The sequence below is a fragment of the Pinus tabuliformis genome, chromosome 3_2 (genome assembly GCF_031772625.1).
Source record: "Pinus tabuliformis cultivar Carrire ecotype Pingquan chromosome 3_2, CPIR1, whole genome shotgun sequence".
Classification (NCBI taxonomy): domain Eukaryota; kingdom Viridiplantae; phylum Streptophyta; class Pinopsida; order Pinales; family Pinaceae; genus Pinus; species Pinus tabuliformis.
Window position 1 is genome coordinate 288,234,124 of NC_142302.1, and position 6,000 is coordinate 288,240,123.

Below are 6,000 nucleotides of genomic sequence, written 5' to 3' on the forward strand. Positions count from 1 at the left end.
AAACAAACCAGTTGAGAAAAATTATAGCCAAAGTAAATGATGGAAGTGAACATGAAGGGCAACAAGGAAGCCTGAGAGGAACCCTGAGAGAAGAACTAGAGGACTCTCTTTTAAAATAAAAATGTGATAGAAAACTTCAGGCTGCTAACTCCATTGTCTATCTAGTGAAAGATCAGTTGTTTATATAGATAGTCCGAAAAGGCCCATCAATATATATATATATATATATATATATATATATATATATATATATATATATATATATATATATATATATATATATATATATATATATATATATATATAGATACCATTGTGAGAGAGATTAAAGACTAGAAATTAGAAGCTCGACATAAGAATGTCAATTGGAGCCCTATGAATTTGGTGGGCTAATTTGGCATCCTTCATTAGAAAATTTTTTCCACATAACAGATTAGCACCATGGAAGGTGGAATAAAACAAAAATAACCTGACACATATGACGATCATGATTTGAAGGAACGATTATCTACTAACATTGCGGGATCATTAGCTATGGATCTAGTGATCAGTAGAAAATCTATGTTCTAACCAATTTTACAGCTCTATTTCACTTTCTTATCCTTCTCCATAAGTTTGTGCACAGCAAAACCAAGGCACTTCTTTAGATTACTCACCAAGTATTTTTTATTTTCTTTTTGTACCGTCAAAAGAGCTATTATGTCTTGTTCAAAGCATATACTTGACAAACAATAATGTGAAGACAAGAAGTGCATCATGTTGTTTTGTCTATACCTATCATCCAGGAACAACTATAGGTCTGGGAGGAAGATTTATAAAAAAAGGCAGCGAAAAAAAGGCAATGAAATTACTCACTATCCTTTGAAAATATTAATCTTCAATTTAACAACTGCTTAAATCCAATATACTAAAGGCCATCAATTATACTTGTGAAGAGAATATATTTCAGGGATGCTTATGGATAGTAAGACAATACACCTACATGCCCTTATGTGTGGTCTATCGTCAAACAAAGATCTTACTAACAATATATCATGTGATCAAGTGAAAAAGTGATAATGTCAATGATGAAGCGAGTGATCGAGTAAAATATGAATTGTGATTGATCTTCAATTATATGGTGGTGATCTTACTTTCCTCTTCTACAACTAATTTTTGAACAATTCTAGACAGATAAGTATTCCTAAATGTATATATGAATTGTATTGAATTATTACTAATTTTTTATGGTTTATTTCATGGATGAATTAATTTTTAAGTTGCCTCTCTAACTACGATTTATGGATTCGTGAATAATGGAATGGTTGTGTGCATTTAGGTTGCATAAATCTATAGTTACATGCTTGAAAATAGTAAATAGTTAATAACGGAAACAATTCAATAGTAAATAGTTAATAACCGAAACAATTCAGTTCAGTTACTTCGTAAATTTGTGTGAATTTGGGTTTTGTTTTCGTGTGAATAATGCAGCTCAATAGTAAATAGTTAATAACATAAAAAATTCAGTTCAGTTACTTTGTAAATTTGTGTGAATTATTCAATTTAGTTACTTAGTAAATTTGTGTGAATTTGGGTTCAGTTTTTGTGTGGATTATTCAGTTGAGTTACTTCGTAAATTTGTGTGAATTTGGGTTCAGTTTTTGTGTGAATTTGGGTGGTAAACTGAGGTACCACATCCTCGAAGTGCACAGAATTTACATGCATGGACCAATAACATCTAGTTATGTTTGACATGTAGGCCCTGAAAATTTATCTCCTATAAAATAGGAGAACTATTTTAAATAGCAAGTTATCAAAATCTAACCAAAATGATTGTGTCAAGCTCTACCCACAACTAAAACTGACATACACCTATAAATGGAATCAACATGATGGAATATGGCACATGAAAATATAGGGGTTTAAATGCGCTAAATGCACATTGGACGTCCAATGATCCAAACGACATGTGAACACATTCAGCAATTTTAAGAGCTTTAGAGGGTAGACATTGACATATGTATAGCATCTAGCTCAGTGGGCTTCATGGTTTGTGAGAAAGAGTGAGTAGATCGCATAGTATTGGCTTATTTCAGTCATTACATAAAATTTAAGTAATTTTTAGTTAAGAACGATATAAGTTTTAAAGTAAATTCTACTAATTTTCATAATTTAAGGGAGGTTTCACTGATCGAGAAATAGAGAATGAATAAAAGGAATAGGAGCTTACTGATGATGACATCACCGTAGGGATTCTAGAGCATCATTTTTATTCCATTGGAGTCTTGTGAGGTGTGTAGTATTCTCATAATAGCCCTGGTGACCTCAATGAATAAAAGGAATAGGAGCTTACTGAAGATAACATCTTCGTAGGGATTCTAGAGCGACATTATTATTCCGTTGGAGTCTAGTGAGGTGCAGTATTCTCATAATAGCCCTGGTGACCACAATGTTAGATATTTTTAACATCTTCTTTATTATGATAAATGACCTCCCAAATTCAAGAAATCGCAATGCCATCTTTTCAAACAGTACCAAAGTGTGGCACAGATATTAAAACATAAACTTAAAAGCAAGGATGAGAAAAATAGTGAATTTTGAACCAGAGATCTGAGGTGTGTGTACTCCTCCCTATCTAGAAGAATACTAAAAGTAGGGTAGAAATGTAGTGAGGTTAGAAATGAAACATTCTTGGGTTCCATTAATGGACTAAAGATCCAATGGTGGGGTTTGATATCAGTCTGCTACTGGTAAAAACTTAATTCAAAACTCTCTTCAATCTCATTTTCCCTCCCGCCCTGTGAAAAGTGAAAATGTGTTACTCATTTTCCCTTTGCCCTATTGTTACAGATCCATTTGGGGATATCACTCCCATCATCTAGATCAGTGTTTTAGGGCTCATCAAACCCTAATTTCAGTTTCTATATGTCCTAAACAAGTCAACCTTTTGAATGCCTCCTTCCCAGACAATTTCATGACTTGGAGACATCCTGAAATGATCTCTAAAGGAACCAGTCCTTGTAGGACCATGTAAGGGTGCATTGCAGAGTAGTTAAGTCCATGCCAGGGTTCTCTGTAGAGCACTTAGGCCCTCTTTGACCTGCGTTGGGTGAGATTGAGTGAAATTCACATAGGGTTTGGGGAATATTCTTATCTCTTAGAGTCTTCTAGAAGTTTCCCTCACTTATCAACTCCTATGAGTTGGAAAACGGATGAGGAATGAGTTAAGTTGCATGTTGTCCTCTCATCCCTTCCTCCATGGAACTAATTCTAAGTATGGAATGCCATTCAATACCCCCATTTATGACATAACCTCCTCCATCTTCCTATAAATTGAGCACTCATCGAAGTGATCAAGGACTGGACTATGTTGAATTGTAAGGAGATAATGATGCTATGCGAATTGACTTTGAGGCAAGTATTGTTACGCTACAAGTTTGTCATTCTTTTGATGTGATGTGGATGGGATCAAAGCTGGAGGAGTGACTTCGAATTAGACTTGATGGTTGTAATTCCTTCTTCTATTCAATAAAGTATTTGAACCTTTTTCCATATGTTTATCTTGTTATATGATGCTTATATGTCTGAATCTATCTGATTCCATTTACTTGTAATCAATAGATCTTTTGATTTTATTGGTTATTTGTCTTTTGTTGATGTTTACAAGTACTTCTCAAGTGTGTTAAGTACGTGAAGGAGCGATGGGACCAACACAAAGTAGACAAGCGGAAAGTGGAACTACATGTAGTTATTCTCATTCTCTTTGTCTTATCTATTTCTCAGAGGAAAAGGCTAAAGTGCTTTAAGTTGTTATTCTAGATATAGCTACTTATCTAGGGAATTAGTATTTATCCGTAGATACCAAATTCTCCAAAAGAAATTGGCAACTCCGTTGGGGAATGGTCATCGTTCTAGGTAGTTTAACTTCATCCTAGTACAATCTAGTAGACCTTACTTGCTTCCATTGATCTTATTTCAACCCTTTTGAAGATTTTTGGTCAAAATTTGCACTAGAATGCATACTTTACAATTTTTTGGATTCAGTGCACCCTTGGTTAGGGTACAATGTGTTTATCAGTGCACTATCTCCCATTTAGACCCGCGCTAATTAGTGCACTATCTCCCATTCAGACATGCGTTGATCAGTGCACCCTTGGCTTAGAGATAGTGCATTTTAGCGCACTGTCTCCCATTCAGACCTGCACTGATCCTCCTTGGGTCAGTTTTCCACCTTTGGATAGGGGTTTTTACCAAATTTCTTCTATTTGCTTGCTTGCAGAATGATCAATGAGCGTCATGTCTCTGAAATCAAGATTGTATCTCCTTGGCTAGCCCTAATTTGACTTGATTGATTAATGTTTTTTAAATTATTTCTTTGTCATTATCGATTCATCATCAAAGTTAGATTATAGTCGATTAATCTTTGTTCGAAGGAAAGTGTCACAAAAGTCTTCTTTTCCTTCAAAACAGAACTGTCATAAAGTCTTCATTCTTTCAAAAACATTGATTGATGGTATGTGCAATAGTTTCCCTTTGTTCATCTTAAAATTAAGGAAATTGAAAAGAAAAACTTGCATCGTTCATATTGTAGTTTGTGAATGCTTGAAAGGAATAACTAGGGAAATTGGATTAGATGTGCTCTTTGCTTTTTGACAAAGATCTAATTACTCTATCCCTACTAGCTAAGGTTTTCATCGTTCAATTGAATGAAAAGAATGCTTATCATATTAGTTGCATTTTTAGGAATTTTAGGAAATATCACACAGTGAACTTGAAATGAATATTCCTAAGCAAGATCAACTTAAAATTAACCTCAAGTTACCTAATGGAGCATTGTCACCTAACAAATAACATTTAGAGGTTCTAGGCTAGAGACGTGTTGCAGCATCATAAAACATAGTAGTTCTCGCTAACTTGTGTACAATACATTCTCAGTGTGATACCTCATTCCACGTACGTGAGTATATCGTAGCTCATCCACATAGCTTTGGGTAGGGCGGTGTTACAGTACGTAAAGTATATGGGAATTCTCTCACTGTGTGGTTTCACATTAGATAAGGCTAATACGGATTGGGCCTCCACATACTTTCTAGTATATATGGGAGGACAACACTAGGTTGCTATCCATCCATAGGTAACCAAGTCGTCCACCTTGTACACTATGATACACCGTACACATCATTTGGAGAGATTGCCTACTTGTACTTCTCGATTCGTCGAGAGGTATTCTGCAGTTCATAGTTGCTTGGTAAACCTTTTGCCTAGATTATCCCTCTTTTGTTTCGTTATGTTACTTTGATTAAAATAAAATTGATTGACTGTGGATAACATCCTTCACATTCACTCTTTAGTTGATCTTAGGTTAAAACATATGGTGAAAAATCTGGAGTCCACCAATCAAGGAATTCCTTTTGATGGGAATCCTAGTCCTTTTCCTCCTTTCAGAAATATCGATGCTCCTTATATGGCTACATTATCCCTATCAGGATTTACCATTGGCTTATGAGTATGGTTGTTTTCAACCTCCTTGGTTCAAAATGTTGTGATTTCTCCACAATCGAGTACACCTCCAAATAGACAAAATAAACCTCCAGTTGATCTTAAAGTTGACACTTTGCCTTCTTCCTCAGTTGTTTCTTCCTTCCCTTCTTCCTCTTCGCCTGGTGAAAGTATTGGTACTAGTATCTAGGTGGCTAAGAAGAAAAAGAAAGGGAAGAAGAAGAAGAAAAAGTAAATTTAGCAGAGGGGCAACCAAGCAACCATTTCTTTGAATGCAACATCTAGTGAGAAACCATCCCATAAGCCTCACAAAGTTCAATATCCATGAAAACTTTGTACAAGAGACCATGTTCTTGGAAATTGTCCTAGTATTCCTCAAATCTTAAAAGAATGGTTTTCTCGTTCACATCATCCCATGTCATCAAGTTTTGGAGATCATGTTGGTGAGACACCATCAACTAGTGGTAGTGAAGTTCATGGAAAGGAGGGTAAAGTTGTGTTTCCCTATAGGTTATGTGAAGG